Genomic DNA, 21674 nt, shown 5'->3' on the forward strand with positions numbered 1-21674 from the left:
GGGCCACCCTTGGACAGGTGATCCTGGGTTACACAGGAAAGCAGACTGAGAAAGCCAGTGAGCATGATTCGTCCATAGTCTTTGCTTTGGGCTTCAGGCGTGTGCCTTGAGTTCCTGCCCTGGCTTCCTTCGATGAAGGTCTGTGATCTGTAAGATAAAATCAAGCCTTTCCTCTCCCCAGGTTGCTTTTGGTCATGGTGTTTATCACAGCAATAGACAGTAGATTGGACAAGGGACATAGGAAAGGCCTGATGAAAGAAGTGTGCACACACAGTCCTTTCCTTCGGTCTGGGTAGAAAGAGACCTTGGCTCTGTTTTTACTCTTACAGCCTGAGTATAATAAATCTTTAAATGCTAAGGCAATGTTGATCTGCCCATTTTTGTATTCACGGAGTTCCCAGCCTATGATGAGCTGAGAAACGCTTGCCACATCCATTGAATGAATTACCACAAAGTGAATGAATGCAGGAATACAACTTCTAGATTGTGGCTATTCATTCTGAAAACGAAGTAAAAGTTCTCTGAGTTTAGCCCGTCATGGTGACCCAGTGTGAATGGTTATTTTCCCCCCACCCGAATGGGCTTGTGGCGGCAGAAGCCTCTCTGCAGCATGTCATTAGATGGTCCCCAGCCTCAGCCAATAGATAAGAAATGTCATCAGCTTAACCCAGTAGCTTTCAAAAATAGCATAGTTAAAGTGGACGTGTAGGTGTGTGCTAGAAAGAAACCATTTGCCTGTGGCCTTAAGAATAGGCTGGTAGCTGATGTTCCTACCTGGGAGATCTAAAACGTTGCCTAAGACCCGTTGTGAGCAAGCAAGGGGGTAATCAGAAGTCCCCTTGTCAACGCACCATAGCGTCTTACTGTCTACGGATCCGGTAAACCCTTCTGAAAACCTCAGGGGTGGAGCAAGGTGCTGTGTTCCTTTAAGATCCAGTCAAATCTGTGTGTGTGTGTGTGTGTGTGTGTGTGTGTGTGTGTGTGTGTGTGTGTGTGTGTTTTCAATAGCGCTTTCAGTTTCCCTCAAAATTTCAATGAATATTTGCACAATGAACCAAGTTGTTGTGGGTTTCCTGGTTTGTGTTGGTTTTCCCCCCCAGGGTGGGGGTGGTGATTCGGGCAAGGCATTTTCATCCCTTTGCAGACAAGTCCAGCTGCTGGTAATGCTGAAAATAGCTCAAATGCTCTCAGGCCAGGAGCACCACCCAGCAGCTGAAGTTCCTTGCCTCTCTGGTTTGCCTTCTCTCCTAACCCCCAGTCCCCCTTTTCCTCCCTGCAGACGCTTGGAGTGGACTTAATCTTAAACCTCTGGAGGTCAAGACCTTTTAAAAAAGGGCTACATAAACAATCTCTACACGGAAAAGGCCCCTGACTTGCGCTTCCTCTGTCGGAGCAACTGTGAAGTTCAGCCTCTTCAAGGTAAGGTTTTTGCTCTGGAATGACTTCTTTTCTGGTGTGGTCATGACTGGTGTCTCTAATATACCTTTTTAGTGAACGTAGGAGGAAGGCAAGGGAGTCCCAGGTAGACCCTGTGTCCTGGGATGCAGCGGCAGCATCGTGCGGGTTTTTTTTTTTTTTTTTTTTTTTTTTTTTTTTTTTTTTTTGCGAGTGTAATTGTAAACTTTGCCTAAAGCCCTCTGTCCCGGGTGGCTGCCGCACAGACACTCCTCTTGCTGAGCACTGCCCCAGAGTCCTCATTACGAGTGACTGCCACAGAGGTGAGAGGACTTCTAGACACCATCATTTCCTTGTTTAGACTGCTTTCTCATTTTAACTTTCTAAAGGTATTCTTTAAGCAGGATGCAGCCCACCTGAGGAAAGACAGTGTATTAGCGACTGCCCTTGATAGACAGTGAGGTGGCTATATTATAGTATGTTCCTGTCTTATTCACAGCTGGTGTGGAATGGAAAGTGGTTTGGGGGACTGGATTATTATCATCATCACCATCGTTATTGTTGTTGTTGGGTTTTAGTCGTCTAGCGCACTTTGGGGTGACTGATTTTGAGAACCCCTTCTCCAAGCTGAAATTTAGCTAAGCCACTTTCTTATGAAGTAGATTTTCTGACAGGTTTTTTGACAGTACACATTTTTTGGATAGTATTCTGGCTCCCCCTCCCCCTCCTCCTCATGCATGTACTTGACATTTTGCGAAGTACTTTGATCTGTGGACTTTACCCTCAACCACACCATTTACTTTGATTGTGAGTATTTACTATGTTCAGTAAAAAGGCTTTTTCTCCCCGCTTAATGCTTTGATAGCAATTCCTTCAGATAATTTACTGGCTTAGCTTCTTCTGCCGCTATGATTGAGATTTTATTTCTAAAGGAACCTGCAATTTAAAGAAAAATGTTCTCCTGCAAAGCACTTTCATTACATTGACTGTCTAATACAGTGGTTCTCAATCTTCCTAATGCTGCGACCCTTTAATACAATGCCTCATGTTGTGGGGACCCCAATCATAAAATTATTTTCATTGCTACTTCATAACTAATTTTGCTACTGTTATGAAATGTAATGTAAACATCTGTGTTTTCCAATGGTCTTAGGCCACCCCTGTGAAAGGGTTGTTCAACACCCCCAGGGGTCATGACCCACGGTCTGAGAACCACTGTTCTAACAATTCACAGCTCAGGATATCTAAAACCAAATATCAAAGACAGTTCACAGAACCAATCCTGTCAACTCCTACTGGAGTCTCTTGCTTCCCCCAAATTACCATGTGCCTTGAGACCTAATTGTTGCTTTTGAAAACATGAGCATGGAAATCCTTGGCATTTCAAGATGCTTTTTACCAAAAGAGTTTTGGTTAAAAACAAAAACAGAAAAACATGTATTTCAATGGCATGGTGATCTTTTGAGTAACAAAAAGAATAAGACAAAAGAAAAAGGCAGAAGAAAGAAAGAAAAGAAAAGTAAAGTAAATTAAAAAAGAAAATCTTCAGTAGCCAAAAGTTTTAGTGAAACTTCTTTGATGTATGGGATGAAGAATTTAACAAAACAAAAATTGCTTCTTAAAATGGATGAAATCTTAACACTTTTACTAATCATTAATCACTTTAAAATATTGTCTTGACTTTCAAAACCTCATTGCATTTGCTTCCTGCTCTTTTCTTCCCCCAAAGCATTGGCTATTTTCAAATCTCCCTGTTAGCTACTGTGTAGAAGCTCATGGAGTTCTCCCCTCCAGCATGTGGATTATAGCAGGAAAGCCTAGAAAAGGGTCAGCATCATCACCTTGCTATTTGACTTATTGGAATCTACATAAAGAACACATCAATGGTCTTATTTCCGTGAATGGTCAACTTGTGAGTCCCCCCGCTAGTCTGAGCGAGGGCTTCACTGCTTCCAAGGACCTCTGGGGATCAGGGATGGTCCCTTTTAGCCAGGGGAAGGCTTGGTGAACAGTGCCAGGTACAGATGTGTTCCCAGAGCCAGCAGCAGGGCCGTTAGTGCAGATGCAAAATCAAAGACATCAGGAATAAGGAAGTGTTCGAGATGGGAGACTATGATCCCATCCTGATGAGCCATTCGGTGTCCTGTTTGCCCCTTCTTCCTCCTGCCCCTCTGTTTTATGTTACTTTGAAGCGTTGGGTTGTTCCAATGTGAAACTCAAGGAGAAACCTAGCCGAGGCCACCGAGTTTCACATAGGCTACATAGCGTTCTACCTGGACTTGCTCGAAACTCAGCCCGTGTTTGCCAAAAGTTTCATGAGTGTCAGCGAGCCTCGACTGGAAACCTAATCCGAAGCCAGGTGACTCCTGGTGACTTAGAGGCTTTGTTGTGTAAGTACAGAAGCTGCCACACAAGGGCACTTCTTATTTCCACGACTTCTACTGCAATTCCATGTGCAGACACAGTTCTTTCTATATATTCTGTGACATTTTAAGGACAAGCGGAAGTCTAATATGAACTTCTGTAACTGTGGTATTTAAGCGCTGGCAAATAGAAGCCTGAGTTTTAAATTCCAGCCCAGTTTGAATCACAGTGGTGTGAACATGCTGGTATAATTCAGCTAAAGGAAGGAAGTCCCAAGAGAGCTATGGAATGTCTTTCTTTGCTTAAATATACCTCTGTGCTTGGGAAGAACAAACAGTAACATTTTGTCCAGGTCTGTCCTCCTGACAGTACGCCTTTTGTTCACTTTCCAAAGGTGCTGTCAAATATAGTGGTGGAAAAATAATAAACTTCCCCCAGATATGTTTTCCCTGCCTGCTCAGTTGATACACTCCTAGGGAACATTTCGAGTATTGAAACGATTGCTACTGTTGCCCTGTAATGTAAACTGAGAATAAAGGGGTAGTCATGAAACCAGCTTCTCAGAAAGGTGTGGCCGCCCAGAGCTGCTGTGTATGTGAATAGTCAAATGGGGCCTGGTTGTTAAAGTGTGTGTGGTGGTGGTGGTGGTGGTGGTGGTGGTGGTGGTGGTGGTGGTGGTGGTGTGTGTGTGTGTGTGTGTGTGTGTGTACATATGTGTATGGAGGGAGGAGAGAGGAAAATGGGTTTGCAAACTTTGTGCAAAAAATCTGTGACCTTAGAAACAAAAGTGATCAAGCCCCAGATCTGAAAACATTCCTTTGTTGATCATATTAATTTTGTTGGCTGCATGTCAAAATATTTTTGGTATTATTTCCTCTCATTAAAAGCAACAAGCGTTAGGATTCCAGACATACTAAATAATCTCCAACAGAAATAGGACCACTTTTGGAGAGTCACATACTTGTATGGGTCAGTCTCAGAAAAATCATCATGATTGAGGCCATCCTAAGATGCAAAGTCACCCAGAAAACTAAGATTCAACTTGACATTTTCTTAATTGGACAGTGTGTGATGCCATCTGAAGACATTTCAGAGAAGTGAATTGGTGACCTCAATAAAGATTTGGTTAGACTAAACTTACTGATGTTTATGAATACAGACTCCTGATCAAATTAAATTCCAGAAGATTTCCTTTTGGAAATTTTAAAGCCAGTTTTAAATTCAACAAATCGAACTTTTATTAAGGATAAAGTTTATATCTTGCTGTATCACTGTTCTTTGATTTGACACTACAGGAAGCATAAAACATTATAAGATAACAACAGCAAAACCTGGGTTAATATATGTGTGTTTAGCCCTGGCTTTACTATTCTTGATATGAGATTTATGGGCATATAAGAATTTGCATAGTCTTGAATTAGCAAAATGAGAAGAAAGTGCTCAAATCCAGGTCCTAGAGGAAATAACATGAAACAATCCATAGTATCCTACAAAGAAGAATATTATTAAATGCACCCTGGCACAGGAATTTAATCTTTCAGGCAGGTCTGTCATCCATAATATTCATAAGAAAAGAGCAAAGATACCATACCAAAAATAAATGCCAAGCTTATGTATGTGCACACGTTTCTCTAGATGATTAAACAGCTTTTCCACAAATGTCTTCAGCTGTCATTTAAGAATGCAAATATCTCTGAATCGAAAATCATTTTGTGCTTAATTTGCTACCAGAAATAAATGAGCCATTTCATACTTATATATTTCCTAAGGATATATTACAGTAGCCTAAATTGATATAAAATATATTTTTCTTCTTAAGCAGAAAACAAAAAAACAATAATGTGGTTCAGATCAGGTCAAGATCAGAGAGTCCCTCCCAATAGATCAAAGAGGATTATTTGCACAGCACAGATAATGCACTCATCTTCAGAAAAGTCGTCAATTTAAACCAAATACAAATATTTGAAATAGGAAACAATGCAGGGGCGAAGCATGTAAGTCATCAATGATAGAGCATCTGCCAATTATGCGTGTTTCCCTGAGTTGAGGTTGCTCTTCAGGACCATCACAGGAGGAGGAAGGGAAAGAGGAGGAATTAAAAACCACTTTAATCATTATAATACGCACACCCCACAGTCATTCTAGAGTCTGCCCGTCTCTCTGCCTTTTACACTGATGTGCACATTCCTTTTTGAAATACAGGGATTACTGTAAGGGTACAAGAGGCCTTCTCATTGCCACTCTCATTCCTGGGCTTTCTCCTGAGGAATCATGGAATGAGGGATGGAAATGAACCTCTGAATCAGCCCTATACTCACTGGGAAGTGGTGGCCAACTGGTCTACCACCTAGGGTTACAGAGAGAAAGGACCAGACTGGAGGAGAAACTAGACTGCCCTCTCCTAGGAACTTGACAGAGAATTTTCCTGACTCCCCAGGTCCCATTATATTTTTTTCTTTCTCCTAAGATCTTCTCTTATATTTTCCTCTGCCTTTGTTTAGGAGAAACAGAGATCTCTCTTATAAATTCGCCATTCTTGAGCTGCTAATGGAGAGAAGAGGTTCAGACAGCAAACACTGCATTTCAAGATCCACACGCATTACAGAATTAGCCCACAACCTCTGACCTGGGAGATGATGGGCATTTGGGTATCACAGGAGATTTGTGCTTTATAACTACTGTTGATGGATTCACACTAAAATGCAAATAGACTGAGCAAGATTGCCTTTTACACTTTTTATTTTTTTATTAAGAAAGTTTCTATTCATTTTACATATCAACCAGATTCCCCTGTCCTCCTTCTTCCCACCCCCCAACCTTCCCCCCAACACACCCCCCATTCCCACCTCCTCCAAGGCAAGGTCTCCCATGGGGAGTCAATAACATCATGAGGTTTGCAGGCAAATGGATGGAACTAGAAAATAACATCCTGAGTGAGGTAACCCAGACTCAGAAGAACAAACATGGTATGTACCCACTCATAAGTAGATACTAGATATAAAGCAAAGGATAACCAGACTGCAACCCACAGTTCCAGGGAGGCTAGCTAGTAAGGAGGACCCTAGGAAGGATGCATGGATCACCCAGCGATGGAGAAATGGATGAGATCTACATGAGCAAACTGGGGGTGGGCGAGTATGGAGGGCAAGGGACAGGGGAATGGGAACTTAGGGGAGCGAGAGGTTTGAGCTGGAACAGGAACAGAGTGGGAGAACAAGGAAAGATACCATGATAAATGAAGGCACCACTTATATTTTTTAAACCAAACATTTTAGAACAACTTTATACTTATAGAAGAACTATGAAGACAAGTGTTATGTTCCATGCTTTTTAGTACAACTTACATTAAATGGTATCCCACTATAATTAATAAAGCTCATTGATGATATTATTTTAACCAAAGCCCATGCTTTCTCCTTCTTTGTACCCAATAACCCTCCTCTGCCCTGGGATCCTGTCCAGACTATCATATTACATGTAGCCATTTCTCCTTAGCCTCCTCTTTGCTATGGCAGTTTCTTTCCTTGTTTTTGAGAGCTGTTACAGTTTGGGGAATACCTGTCAGGTATTTTGTAGACTGTCCTGTTGAAACTTCTCATGTGTTTTTCTCATAACTAAACTGGGCTCGCTGGCTTAGGAGAGGGAAACCTCGGAGCAAGGGTTCTTCTCATCAGCTCACATGGATACATGCTGTCAGCAGGGTATAGGGCTGCTGACAGTGTCCTTGACCACATGGCTGAGGCAGCTCTCAGGAGGTTTCTTTTCCTATAAAAGCACCTTCTGTCCCCTTTCTATGTTTAAGTTAAGTACTGTTTAAGTTTTTAATCCCATTGTGGTGATAAAATACAGGATAGAAACATCATCTGGGAGGAAAAGTTTAACTTGGCTCACAGTTCCAGTGGCTATAGTCTGTCACGTGGACAAGGCAAGGCAGCTCCCTGGTGGGGTCATTTGGCCATTGTTGCTCACACAGTGACCAGACCAGACAGCAAAGAGCCAGAGGGGATAAAACCTTCAAAGGCTCACCCTTTGTGGCCTATGTTATTGTATAGGCTCTGGTTCCCAAAGGTTGACTTTCTTCTACAAGGAATATTTGAAACTACTAATTTAAATCTACTCATTTATTCATGCCATCATAAACAAGTGGACAGCTGTTTTATACTTTGAGTTATGCGATGCTCAATATTGAGATCTGAATATTAATGGGTGAGATCAGAAATCACCAAACAGACAAGCTTCTGGTCATGTTTGTGAAAGACTGCCTAGGTTAGGTTAAATGAAGTGTGACAATCCACCCTAAATGTGGGCAGCACTATTCCATGGGTTGGGACCCGAAACTACATAAAAAGGAGAAACCTAGAATTCATCACTTTCTGCTTCCTGCCTAAGGATGCAATGTGACCCTCCATCTCCTTTCTCCCTCTATGTCTTTCCTGCCATGTTGGACTGTATCACTTCTGTTCCCATAAGTTACTTTTGTCACAGGATTGAGATAGTAACTCACGAAGTTCACAGTTAATCCATGGATATATTACTTTTTCTTCTTTCACATTATTCCAATTTGCGCCTCAGCTTTGTCGATTGATGTGGACGTCTCTTTGATATACTCCTATCATTTAAAGGTTTTACTCTGGTACCACAAAATACTCCATATTCATTTGGTGTATTCCCTGATCCACAAACCAGCTATTTCCTCAAAGATCTCTGGTTACTTTTATTGAAGGAGAGTGTTGGTGAAACTCAGAACATTCATTTTAGTTTTTGTGGGAAACATTTACAAATTACAACCAGTTTTAACTTTTATATTACATAAGAAGGAAAATGTAGGCAAAAATGCAAGGAGTCCAGAAAAGGCATGAATATGCCTGTTCTATCAAGACCAAGGCTTATGATTAGGCCAGCTGAAACAACCTGTCAGTACAGCGAAGAGAAGTGTGTTAATAGCTCAATGCAGTTTATATTTAAAGTTCTACTCTTATGAAAAGACAATTTAGCATTAGAAAGGATAGAATGGAAAAACCCATGCCTACCTCATGCTAACCTTCATTTGCACCTGAACTCTGACAATGGCTGAATTGACTTAATAGGGAGGTTGGCGTACATTTGAAAACAGTGTTTGAGGACCTAGGGGAATGGCTCATTAAGGAAGTGTGAGGACCTGAGTTCAGATCCCCAGTACCTACATAAGTGGGCAAAGCAGCCTGCCTGTAATCCCAATGCTCTGGAGGCAGGTAGCATGAGTTGGCTGGCTCCATTAGATGACTCACCAGTCTCCAGTTCAACAAGAGGCCATTTCTCAATATATAAGGTGGAAGGCAATGCAGGAAGACGCATGATGAAAACCTCTGACTTGCACACACATGCTCACATGCAAAGACATATGTGACCACAAACATGAACACATATGCACACCCTCATATCACATATACACATGTTCAATGGGGGGGTGGTGGTAGAGCATACATTTTTAAAGCACTGCACTTTGGTTATTTTTAACCATTGAAAATGCTGATCCAAACCCAACTTCTTAATTGTTCTTGACAGGCATTTGGCTCAGTGGCACCTTACTCATTCAAATTTGCAAGCCTGAGAAGTTCGGTGACTTAAAGTTTAGTCACAATTGGTACTCTGGTGATTTGGTTTTGTTTGAATTGACTTTCAGATGTTTAATTTTAAAAACACCCAAGAATGTTGGAAAAGCCCTATGAGGGTGTTTAAGAGCTCAGTGAACATGGAATCAAAGAGTTTCCAAATATAGACTTTTCATTTTTTAAATTTAATTTTATGTACTATAGTTGTGTGTGTGTGATCGGGAGGGAGTGCATGCATGCATATGTGCGCACGCACGCACACACGCGCATGCACATGTGTGGACACACACACAGGCACATTTGTGGACACACACACAGGCACATGTGTGGACACACACATACACACACACACACAGGCACATGTGTGCACACACACAGGTGGTCCCATGTGTGGCATGTGTGTAGAGGACAGAAGACAAGACACGTTTCAGGAGTCAGTTCTCTCCTCCTACTTTACTGAGGCAGAGTCTCAAGGTGGTAAAGAATTGCTGAAGTGGCTGGTGCCTGCCTGCTCAAGGAAGGCTTCCTTTCTGAAGTAGGAAATGGCCCTTGCCCCAAGGCACAGGAATGTAACACGCCTATGTTAATGAGAAGCAAATAGCATTCGACATATCGCCTCCCCATCATAGAGTCGGAGGAAGAGAACTAATAGTGTTTCTGACATAAAATTAAATTGTTGGCATTTTGTTTTTTTATAAATTATGATTGTTTTTGTTCAAGACAAAATAAGTCCTAAGCTTTGAAGGAATAAAGTTCCTAGGCTTCATATGTACATCACCAAAATAATGTGGCTTATAAGAAACTAAAAACAATGAAAATAATAAAATGAGCAACATTTTGTGAAAAGAAGAATGAAAGTTACTTTTAAAAGCTTGGGGTTTGTTTATTTAGTGTGTGTGTGTGTGTGTGTGTGTGTGTGTGTGTGTGTGTGTAGGCAGGCCTGTGCATAGAGGTCAGAGATGAACCACAAATAGTATTCCTGAGGAGCCATCCACATTATTTTTGAGGCAGAGTCTCTCTCTCTAGGACCTGGGCCACCAGATATGGCTAAGACTGGCTGGTGAGCCAGTTGTGGGGCTCTTCCTGTCCCCACCTCCCTCCATGATGGGCTTTTGACATCGGGGCTGGGGTCCAGCTCAGGTCCTTGCGTCCATGCAGTGAGCTCTTTACTAATGGAGCTCTTTCCAGCTCATTAAAAAACATTTTTTTTTGGTTGTTGTTTTATTTTATGATAGCTAGTTATGTGTAAAATATGTTACCATTTATGCTGGCTTTAATTTACACCGTGAATATATTTAATTTGATGAGTTTTGTTGAAAATTGGCACTCACTCTCTTTGTCTTATGTGACAAGCTCTAGCACCAGATGAGCCTGAAACAAAGTGATAATTGTCTTGCTGAGGTGAGAACACTTGAGTGTTGTGAGATATTTACCCTCCTTATAGAATTTTATCTATTTCTGTTATAGAAATTCAAAAGAAGGCTACCAGTCATTTATATCTACACAATACACAATAATTCCATGTATTCACAAATATCCTTTTTCTAATCAGTATTCTGAATGAATAAGGACATATGTATCATAAGACGCATTTCACAGCAGACCTTTCATAATGTTAGTGAATATTAAAATTGAGCACATTTAACACTCAACTGCACTTACCAGCTTAAGAATGGCTTTATTTAGAAATTTATTAATAACATACTGTTAATAGTGACCACAGATAACTACTTTAATGTCTTAAGCAATTTTATATTCCTTGAATGAAATACTATCACAAGATTTTTTTGGTATCACTTCAGCTGTTTATTTATTTTTAGTCCTTTTACTATTTGATGATGATCATACAGAGTTGGTGATTTCAAACTTTATACTATGGCTATAGAAAGATTCAATACATATGGAAAAATTAATAGAACCTAGTACAGCCTTTTTAAGATTAAAATCTATCCATGAGACATAGGAAAGAATTACTATAATTTGAAAAGTTGTATCTATTAGAACACTACATCAAAATAGCATAAAGAAATATGGATTGTCAAATAACAAATTTACATAGTGGATGCCTTTAAGGAGAGAAAGGAGATTACAGTTACAGAGGTATATGCTAAGCTTTAATTAAATTAATAGTATCTCATGTCTTAAGATCAATATAGATAAAGGCATATTTGTTTTGTCATTCATTTTATATATTTAATATTTGAATAAAAATGTGAAAAAAATCTTCTCCCTGAAGTTACATTTCTTAAGTTTGAGACATATCCTAAATGCAGAACAAATTCGAAGGATATCTCTCAGGTGAGAGTTAGTATCACTTCTTCTTCTGCTTAAAGCATCCCAAATGTTCCGAACCTTTACAAAGACAAAATGACAAGCAGATGCATGACGTTTGCCTTGTATTTCTATACTTTTCCCTTGGGTGACACCTTGGTCATGGTGTTTCACTGCAGCAATAGTAACCCTAACTCCACGGAGGGCCTTGTTTTCTTGATGTCCTCCCTTCCCTCTGGCTGGGACATGCTGTTGGCCTCCTCTCCTGAGGAGTTCCCTGAGCCCTGAGGGCAAGAATTTAGTGGAGACAAGCCATTTAGGGATGAGTGGTCCAAGGTCTCTCTCTCTCTCTCTCTCTCTCTCTCTCTCTCTCTCTCTCTCTCTCTCTCTCTCTCTCTCTCTCTCTCCATAAAATCTGGCTGTGGGTCTCTGTATTTGTTCCCATCTGCTGGAGGAGGAAGCTTCCCTGATGATGGCTGAGCAAGGCACTGATCTATGAGTATAGCAGAATGTCATTAGAAGTCATTTTATTGATACTTTCTTTTTTTTTTTTTTAATTTTAGAACAGCGGTATTTGGTTTTACCCTAGGTCCCTGGCTATCTAGTATCAGGTTCTTGATCACCTGTGTCAGGTCTCAGGAAGTGGCCCTTCAATCAAATCAGATACTGGTGGGTTAATCCTGCAAACTTTGTGTCTCCATTGCACTAATATATCTTGCAGGCAGGACACCATTGTAGATCAAAGGGTTGTGGCTGGGTTGGGGTTTATGTTTCTCCTTGGGTAGCATGCACAGTACCTACCTGCGTGTAGCAAAGACACTGGTACATAGGCATGAAATTCTATGTAGTCACCAGCTCAACTTCATGTTCAAAGGGTTGTGCAGGTGTTGTCTTCAGCAATGGGGCCTTGCTGTCAGTTTGTGGAGAGCAACCTCTACGGCCTTGGCAGCAGCCAGTGTTGTTTGGGGATTCACATGATACCCCTTTGGGTAAAATTCAATTAGATGTAACCCACTTCCAGTACTGGAAGCTTCATTTGGTGGCAAGAGATGGCCATCTGTGGCTCTGTGTGCCCCATTATTTGACAATTTCATGTAGATTGCCTGTGCTAACGATGTTCTGTTTGGAAAGTCTTTTCCCGTACCACTCACTACTCCCCACATTTCATCTATGAGGTCAGTGTATCGGGTTTCATTTTGAGGTCTTTGATCCATTGGGAGTTGATTTTTGCAGGATGATAAGTATGGATCTATTTGGATTCTTCTACATTGCAGCCATTTTTATTTTAACAGCACCATTTTTTGAAGGTACTTGGTTGTTTTTTTTTTTCCTCAGTGTACATTCCTTGCTCCTTCATAATTCAAAGAAAAAAAAAAATAAGGTGTCCATGGGTGTGTGGATTTAGGTCTGGGTCTTCAATTTGATTCCATTGATTGATGTGTCTATTCTTGTGCCAATACCATGCTGTTTTTATTACTGTAGTTCTGTAATACAATCTGAAATTGGGAATGGCGATACCCTAGCAGTTCTTTTATTATTCAGGATTATTTTAGCTATCCTAAGGTTTTTGTGTTTCTATATGAAACCGAATGTTGTCCTTTCAAGATCTAAGAACTGTGCTGGAATTTGATGGGGATTACATCGAATCTGTAGATTGCTTTTGTAGGATGGCCATTTTTACTATGTTAATTCTACTAATCTATGAGCATGGGAGATCTTTCCATCTTCGGATAGCTTCTTTAATTTCTTTCTTCAATGACTTGAAGTTTTTATCATATAAGCCTTTTACTTGCTTGGGTAAAGCTACTCCCAAGATATTTTATATTATCTGTGGCTATTGTGAAGGGTATTGTTTCCCTGATTTCTACCTCAGGCCATTTGTCATTTATATATAGGAGGGTTAGTGATTTCTGTGAGTTAAACTTGCATCCAGCTACTTTGCTGCAAGTGTTTATCAGATACAGGAGTGTCCCACTGGAATTTATGGAGTCAGTTGTGTATATTATCATATCATATGCAAATAAAGATATTTTACTTTTAAGAAATAGAAGGAAGGTCAGAGTGATCTTGTATCTGCCATTGTTCAAGTGTCTTTAATTCAAAATAATATACCAGAGGGGAATACTTTGAGTTGGCATGATCTTAATTCCCTTATAGGCAATGCTCATGAAATTTATTTAAAGCATTTTTAATTTTTTTTTTTTTTTGAGACAGGGTTTCTCTCTGGAGCCCCAGACTGTCCTGGAACTGATTTGTAGACCAGGCTACCTTTGAACTCAAAGATCCTGCCTCTGCCTCCCAAGTACTGGGATTAAAGGCTTGCACCATCATACAGAGCCTTAAAAGTATTTTTAAAATAATCAACAAATACATGAGAAATCATAGTTCTAATTAAAATGGAAAGTAACTTTGAATTTTTTATGTCATTATTATTAATGCTGCAAAACCAAGCACTGCATACTAAAATAATAATATTTGTGAGGGAGTGTGAGGGAGGGACTTTTGGATTGCTGGCATTAGGCACTGGCGAGTGCCCGCACCTCATCCAAATCTCTTCTCTCCAGCTTTCTGTGCCACTGGAGCTCCTGATTTTCCTTCAGGTCCGATTACAGCATCTGAATTCCACTTTCAGGAGTCTTTCTCTCTGCCTAACCTTACAATCACTTCCGTAAGTTCTGTCCCTTTTGCCTAAGTCCCTGTAACCATCCCAGAGTCCACCTCCTTCCTCCATGGTGATCTCCAACTTTACACCTCTCTCTCTTCCTGATCTGTCTCACAGGATCCAGACTCACACTTCCAAGTAGTTCTTGTATGAATGCCTGCTGAATACCTCGAACTCCACACTTTTAGAATGTACCCTCCTTTACCTACTCCCTCCTCCTCACCCAAGGGTATGTCATGCTACTGAGATCACCCAGTTACATGGGACTGGAATCTTAGACAAGCGTGAAAAGTTCTCCCCACTCCTCCTACCTCCCTACTCATGGATTACCCGGTATTCCCCTTGCCCTAGTTACAAGGCTCTTGCAACACTCTTGGCTGGGATTTCTTAGGAGTATCCTGACTTCTCTTCGCATCTTTTCTCGCCTCCAAGCAGCCTAAAGGCTTGCCGTTGCCAGTATCCTGTCAAAAGTAGGTGAGCTTTGCATATAGAGTTCTGTCTACCAAATTCTCCTGTTTTGTAGCCCCGCCCCCAAGCCCTATCAAGTCATGAAGGTAAGTTCAGTGCATCATGTTTAGGAATAAATAGCCCCATGCTTTCTAAGGAAACAGGCAGAGCTGGCCACATTTCCCAGCTCATTCATAAGGAAAGGGTGTGGTTCCCTGGGATGTGCTTGGAGCACAGACCCAATGCCGGCGCTGCTGCTTACCTCAGCGAAGCCTCCCCCCGCCGCCCCCAGCCTCTCCTACCAAACCATTGCTTTGTTGGCAATTCCTGAGTGCTACTGTAGTAGCTGGAGGACAAGTGCTAAATTAGAGCACCCTTGTTTGATAAAGTGGATCCATTAAAGCCACAAGCTCCATGTGATTCATATAGAGAGTCAGCGTTCCCACAGAATGCTAAGAAACAAATCGCTGAAGCACCTGGCGCACCTCCTGACTCTCATTTCATTCAATGAGAATGTTGCTTAAAGCACCAAAAGCAGTTATGGGTGGACACTTACAACACTGCTTAGTTTTACTAGTAAACTTTTCGTTTCCATCCTTTATGTTTCATGTAAAAAAAAAATCAGTTTGTGTGGGCACATGTGCTCACGTAGAGGCCAGAGGCCAACCTGCCTTGTCCTTCCTCGGGGAATATCGACCTCGTTTCTTGAGACAGGGTCTCTCATTGCCTGGAACTCATTTATTAGACAAAGCTAGATAGCCACTATGCTCTAGGGAGCTGTTTGTCGATGTCTCCCAGGGCTGGGATTAAAAGTGTGTGCCAGCTGGGCGGCCGTGGCACACATGCCTTTAATCCCAGCACTCAGGAGGCAGAGCCAGATGGATCTCTGTGAGTTCAAGGCCAGCCTGGGCTACAGAGTAGGTTTCAGGAAAGGCACCAAAGCTACACAGAAAAACTCTATCTAAAACAAAACAAAACAAAACAAAAAGTGTGTGCCACCATGCCCAGATATTTTACATGGGTTCCAAGGATCTGACTCAGATCTTCATGTTTGTTCAATCAAGCACTCGATGGACTATGGTATCTCCCCAGGACTGCAAGAGAATTCTTGTCTCACTGTCTCTGTCACTTACTTTGTCTCTGTCATTTCTCTCTCTCTCTCTCTCTCTCTCTCTCTCTCTCTCTCTCTCTCTCTCTCTCTCATTTCTCTCTATCTCTCCCCCTTTCTCTCCTCTCTCTCTCCCTCTCTCCTCTCTCTCTCTCTCTCTCTCTCTCTCTCTCTCTCTCTCTCTTTGTATTAATATTGTGTTGGTGTTATATCTGCTAACTTTTTACTGTGCAATCAAAAGCAGCTATGATTTGGAATGAAATGTTTCCACTTTTCAAGCACAATGACAAATTATTCAGAATAAGATCAACAATCATTCTGCCCCTGATACTCCCTTGCACATTCCTGAGATTGACAAGTGAGCTGACTTATTTTTAATGCCACTGTTTTCAACTAAAAATGACTGCATGCAGCTAGAGGGGGATTTTCTGCACTGCACATTCTACCTTGCTGGATCCTCTCATGAACTCTTAGATGGCAGGTAGCTGAAACCGCTCATGTCATTTCTTTTCCAGCATTCAGTATTATGACCTTCCTGAAGACCCATTCCACAGATAAAGGATGCCTACAGGAATTTTGTTAACTTTTTGAGTATTCCTTCCTCATGTTTGGCCAAATCACAGAGAGTAATTTTAAAAAGCCATTTTCAATTCCTCGGAAACTAAATATAATATAATACACAATGCTGTCAATAGGAGAGTTGAATGCAAATAATAGAATTACAGTAGTGGTTTCCTACCTACTTCTGTCCAAAATAACATTTGACCTCTGAATATTTATTACAGTAAATAACTTCTAGAGGAGCCATCTAAAACACATCCAGATCTTGATGGATGAGTCCATTTTCCACGTATTTGTAAATTACAGTGGAGAAAACCCACTATTGGCCTCCAGGAAACCCATTTACATCAGAGACTGAAGTCTTCTGTGCTCTAATCATTCATCAGGAGGTGTTTTTAGGTGAACTGCTGAACCAATGTTCGCCCTACCCACTGCCATTAATGTGCACACCATGAAGTCAGTCATCCAGCACAGGCCTTGCACACCACCACCTCCCTCTGCTGCACACATAAAGTTTATTTTGTTCCTGCATGTGCCAAACGAAACACCTTACCCCCCTTACATATAAACATGGGACATAAGAGCCTGACTGTGAATGGAATTGTGAGAATTAGAGGAAAAAAGAAAGAGAGCTCAGTTCTTAGAGGCTGATAATATGAGTGGCACTGACTGTATGGAGCAGAAATAGCTGTGTTCAATCCTACATCATGTCTTTAAGAAAGAAGCTCTTATCTCCCCCTCAGGCTTTTGACGTACCATGGATATGCTTTACTTCTAAACTTAGCAATACTGACGCCTTTGTTATTTGTGACAGGGCAAAGTCATCCAAACTTGAGAACTGTCCAAGTCTAAGCAGCACTTGAGGACTTGGGACATATCAAAGAACTACTCCAATAGAAAGGCATCTTTCCTGCAGTTTCTGAATGCCAAGTAACAGTATCAATGAGAAGGAACATGAACATAGGGCTCTAGAGGTCACCATGTGTAAACACTGAGAATGGAATTCGACACTCCATTATATGCTTTTGCACACACACACACACACACACACACACACACACACACACACACACACAACTGGAAAATATTTGGTCTATCTTCTTCCCATCAGTGAATAACTTATCTCATTTCTGAAGATAATTATGAATCAACAACATCATCAACATGGTGTTATAGTAAAAATCTCATTTACAAGGAACTTTGAGTTATCTAAATGTCTTAGGTCACAAGAGAAGCCACTGACGTGAAAGAGGAAAAAAAATGACCTGGATAATACCTTGAAACATATGTTAATAAATCGGACCTTCCTAAAAAGTAGATTACTGGGTTTTCCCTGCAAAGCACTGGGAAAAACAGAAATTAAGCCCAGTGGGATGTCAAACCTATACAGTAAACAAAATTCTGCAGGCTGATCCTGTAAAGGTATGCCGTGTTCCAACTGTAGACACCAGGACACAATGCTTGATTTGGGATAGCTCAAAGAGGCATAATTTTAGTGTGTGGACTGATGGGCCTGCTTTCTGTCCAAATAATAAGCTACTTAAAATCAGGCTCCTCAACCTGAAGAATGAAATTTCCTAAAGTATTTTGTTCATAACTTTGAAAAGTTTGTACGATTAAAAGCCCAGGTGATATAAATGGCTAGCTTCTAGCTCTGGGAAGGAGAATATTTTAACGTGGCTAAAAATAATCTTTACATTTTATAGAGGCATGTGTCCTAATGTGAGTAATGTGAGTAATGGTTGTAACAGCAGGAACAAGATACGTGCATGCTGGAGAGGCACCTGCTTGAGCACCCTCTCTCTAAGAAGCTGGGAATGAAGAGTTCTAGGGATTTCTTGTCTATTCTACCAACCAGTGATCCAGATAATCTGCACACTATTAAAATCCGTGGGTGTCTTCATTGGTTTCCTATCAAACTGCCTGGATTCGATGGCTCCTTCACAACATTTGTAAAAATCTAGAGGATTTTTTAGTTTTGGTTTTGGTTTTGTATCTTAACTGATGTAAATTTATTTCAGACCTTTTCTGACACTCCCAGTTAAATCCCTTCAGTCAGTGTAGTTGGGTGTGCAATCGAGGAAAAATTAGGGCATGGGAAAATGGATCAGTGTGTAAAGTGGTGTCTGGGCAAGCCTGAGGACCTGAGTTCAAATCCTCAGGACTGACTTAAAAGCTGAATATGATCAACCAGGACTATAACCTGAGCACTGGTGGACAGAGACAGGAGGGTCTCAGGGACTCGCTGGCTAGCCCTTCTATCCCAGATGATGAGTTCTAGATTCTGTGAGAGACCCTGCCCTTGAAAACTACAGTGGAGAATATGACAAAGGAAGCTATCCAGAGGCAACCTCTAACTTCTCCATGCACACACACGTAGGAACACACCCCCTACACACATGTGCTACACACATACACCAATAAATAAATAAATAAATAAATAAATAAATAAATAAATAAACATGAGATAAACACGCATCAGAATTTATTCCTACTGAGCTATAAATAGAGAGATGTTTCCTTCAAAAGGAGAGGTCTTGAGAGAGAGAGAAAAATGAAGGTTCCCTTAGTTCTAACACCAAATGATTAGAAAGTTGAAGTGAGAACTTTGGCGGCTGTAATCTGGGTTAGGTTGACAATTGCATTTGGGCTTTCAAAACTCACCGCTATTTCCAAACTCAATACCATTTTCACTATGATTCCTACCATCTGTTGTCAACGATGCCCAGCATTATTAAGGTCCTGGTATTTTTATCGTATTTTAAGTAGTATATTTTGTGGCTAGAAAGGTGTCTTTTATGGCTAAATTCTCACATTTGTACATACCTTAGGGACCCTGTATTTTTACACTTCAGATAATTTAAAGTAGTGGTTCTCAACCTGTGGGTCATATCGCCACAGGGGTCTCATATCAAATATCCTGCACATCAGACATTTGCATTATGATTCATAACAGTGATAAAATTATAGCTATAAAGTAGCAATAAAAATAATTTTATGATGGGGGGGTCACCACATCATGAGGCACTATATTAAAGGGTTGCATCATTAGGAAGGGTGAGAACCAGTGGTTTAAAGGAACATATGAGGACAGTGGAATCCATGGCCTCATACCAGGTTATAGTGACTCTTCTCCATGTGAAAATGAAGATGGGTGACAGAATCAGATCTCATCCATAATTGTAATGGGAAGCAAGGATGTTAGTCACCATGTGAAACAAAGACCATGATTTCTGGGAAGAGCCGGAAGGGCATCTAGTCAGAACATCTGATTGACTGCCTCTATGGTCAGCTTATGGGAATACAAGGGTGATCATCTTGCCACACAGCCAAGCCACAACTGCATTTCAGATCAACATTCTGTTGAAGGAGAGAACTGAGTGTCGATTCTACAGCTGTTAAGTATACAGACAAATGACTTTTTTTTTCTCCTTGTGATTTAATTGCCAGAGATGATGCTGTGCATTTCAATGAAGCCCCTTTCCTCTCCTCCTGGGCATACAGCCAGGTCACATTCACCCACATCCATACTCTCTCTGCTAGAGAGAGTAGTCCATTCCCCTATCAATCTGCCTCCCAATACCTATATCCCCCATATTTCCCCTCTCTGCCCCTCTGCCCATTGTGTTTAGCTAGTGTGATAGACTCTGAGCACCTATGGAATGTTAGAGCAATGTATGAAGGAAGCCCTATTCCAAATGACTGCCAGGGACAGAGGCCTCTATTATCCAACTGACCTGTATTGGCTGTTTGATTTTTCTGGTGGTCAGCCATGAAGATTTGGAAGTTGGAGTGTCAGAAGTTGGATAACTTTACACAGTTGGTAAAACTATAGAATTACATGATTATAATATAAATTGTGGATGTGTTGTGGAGGATTTTAAATATACATGAAGTTATATTTTCCACAGATAAATTTTTAAAAGATAAATGAGTAACATTGAACCCAAACTGTTAAGCCATGGTGCTCTGACTTTGAGAAAATTAGGAGAAAAAAAATCAGAGAATTGAGCTTTCCTACTCCATTTGGAAGCATTTTAGTTACATGTCTGCAGTTTCTACTTTTGCTGAATATTTCTCCCTCCGAGGAGGCTGTTGTCCTAGTGAAACTAAAGGCAGAGTAGAATTCTTACATTTTAAAAATTAGGTAATTCTTACAAATGATCTTGAAGAATAGCCATGAATCCCTGTAGTCAAATTTCTAGTCAGTATCCCAGTTAGAATCTGTAAATTATGTTTTGTAGGAAGTACATTTTAAACCTGAACTTCCCAAGGACATAAAATAAGCAAAGAAAATGAAAATGTCTGACTCAATGCAAAATATGTTGCACTGATACTATTTGGAATCTTCCCGGTGGGCTTTTTAACCACATCTACCTTTTATGAGACTCCCAGACAACTCTCCATCATTGCTAATTGACTCCCAGAAATGAACGATGTGAGCAGTCACATTAAAATGACTACAATTCAAAACTCAATCTCCCCAGACTTTTTCTTTTCATATTTATGGGTCAGTGTCCTAAAAAAAAATACCATGGCAAATACAGAATGATAACTCATCCATTATGTCTAATTAGGATCAAAGATTCATTATGCACCAGTAATTGCAATGAGTGTACTTCCTAGGATGGAAATTGTTTGTGGCTAATGTGCTGTAGGAACCCATGCAATACTTGTAGCTACGTCAAGTGACTCCAAGGAAAGTTCCCCCCTTGAGGAATGTCTTTCATCTCGGTGGCTGCTTTGTAAGTTTGCCTGAAGCTCCCTCTATAGTCCTAAATGTGGCGTGTTGGTGCCAATTTAAATATCAAGTATTACGACCACAAAACAAGCCATGTTTTCTTGTCTGATACACATCCATTAGGTACCTAAAAAAGAACACACATTCTTCAGGCTACACATTTTGTCAGGGCTAAATGGGTCAGCATTTATTAACAGTTTGAAAAGACAAATATAAAATGGAACCAGAGCCAGACTTAATTAAATTTACTTCCTTTAGTCTTATTTTAAGGTCTTTTTCTACTCACAGTATCTAGGTTTTTGCTGAAAAGGATTGTACTCAGCTTACCACTGCCTTCTACTACCATGATTTTGAAGGATGTCCCCTTTTTATTAAGAAGCCTGGTGACACTGACTATAGTCTTTAAAAAACCTACTGTATTACATAGATAGATAAAAAGAATTCTAACTACAATAATATTGTTACTTAATTTCATTTTTAACAAGTGTGCAATGTTAGCATGCACCAACTAGACAATCCTGTTTTGCAGCTAGA

General features: G+C 40.7%; 1 protein-coding gene across 20 annotated transcripts in view; it reads left to right on the forward strand.

Annotated features, from left to right (window-relative positions):
• Positions 1 to 21674, forward strand: part of Sorbs2 (sorbin and SH3 domain containing 2) — a 199255-nt gene that overhangs the window by 27419 nt on the left and 150162 nt on the right. For all 20 annotated transcript variants that reach the window (XM_037211704.1, XM_037211705.1, XM_037211708.1 and 17 more), the window contains exon 2: positions 1280 to 1419. The gene's annotated coding sequence lies outside the window, so the exon portion shown is untranslated. The remainder of the gene's footprint in view (positions 1 to 1279; positions 1420 to 21674) is intronic.

The sequence above is a fragment of the Peromyscus leucopus genome, chromosome 17 (genome assembly GCF_004664715.2).
Source record: "Peromyscus leucopus breed LL Stock chromosome 17, UCI_PerLeu_2.1, whole genome shotgun sequence".
Lineage (NCBI taxonomy): Eukaryota > Metazoa > Chordata > Mammalia > Rodentia > Cricetidae > Peromyscus > Peromyscus leucopus.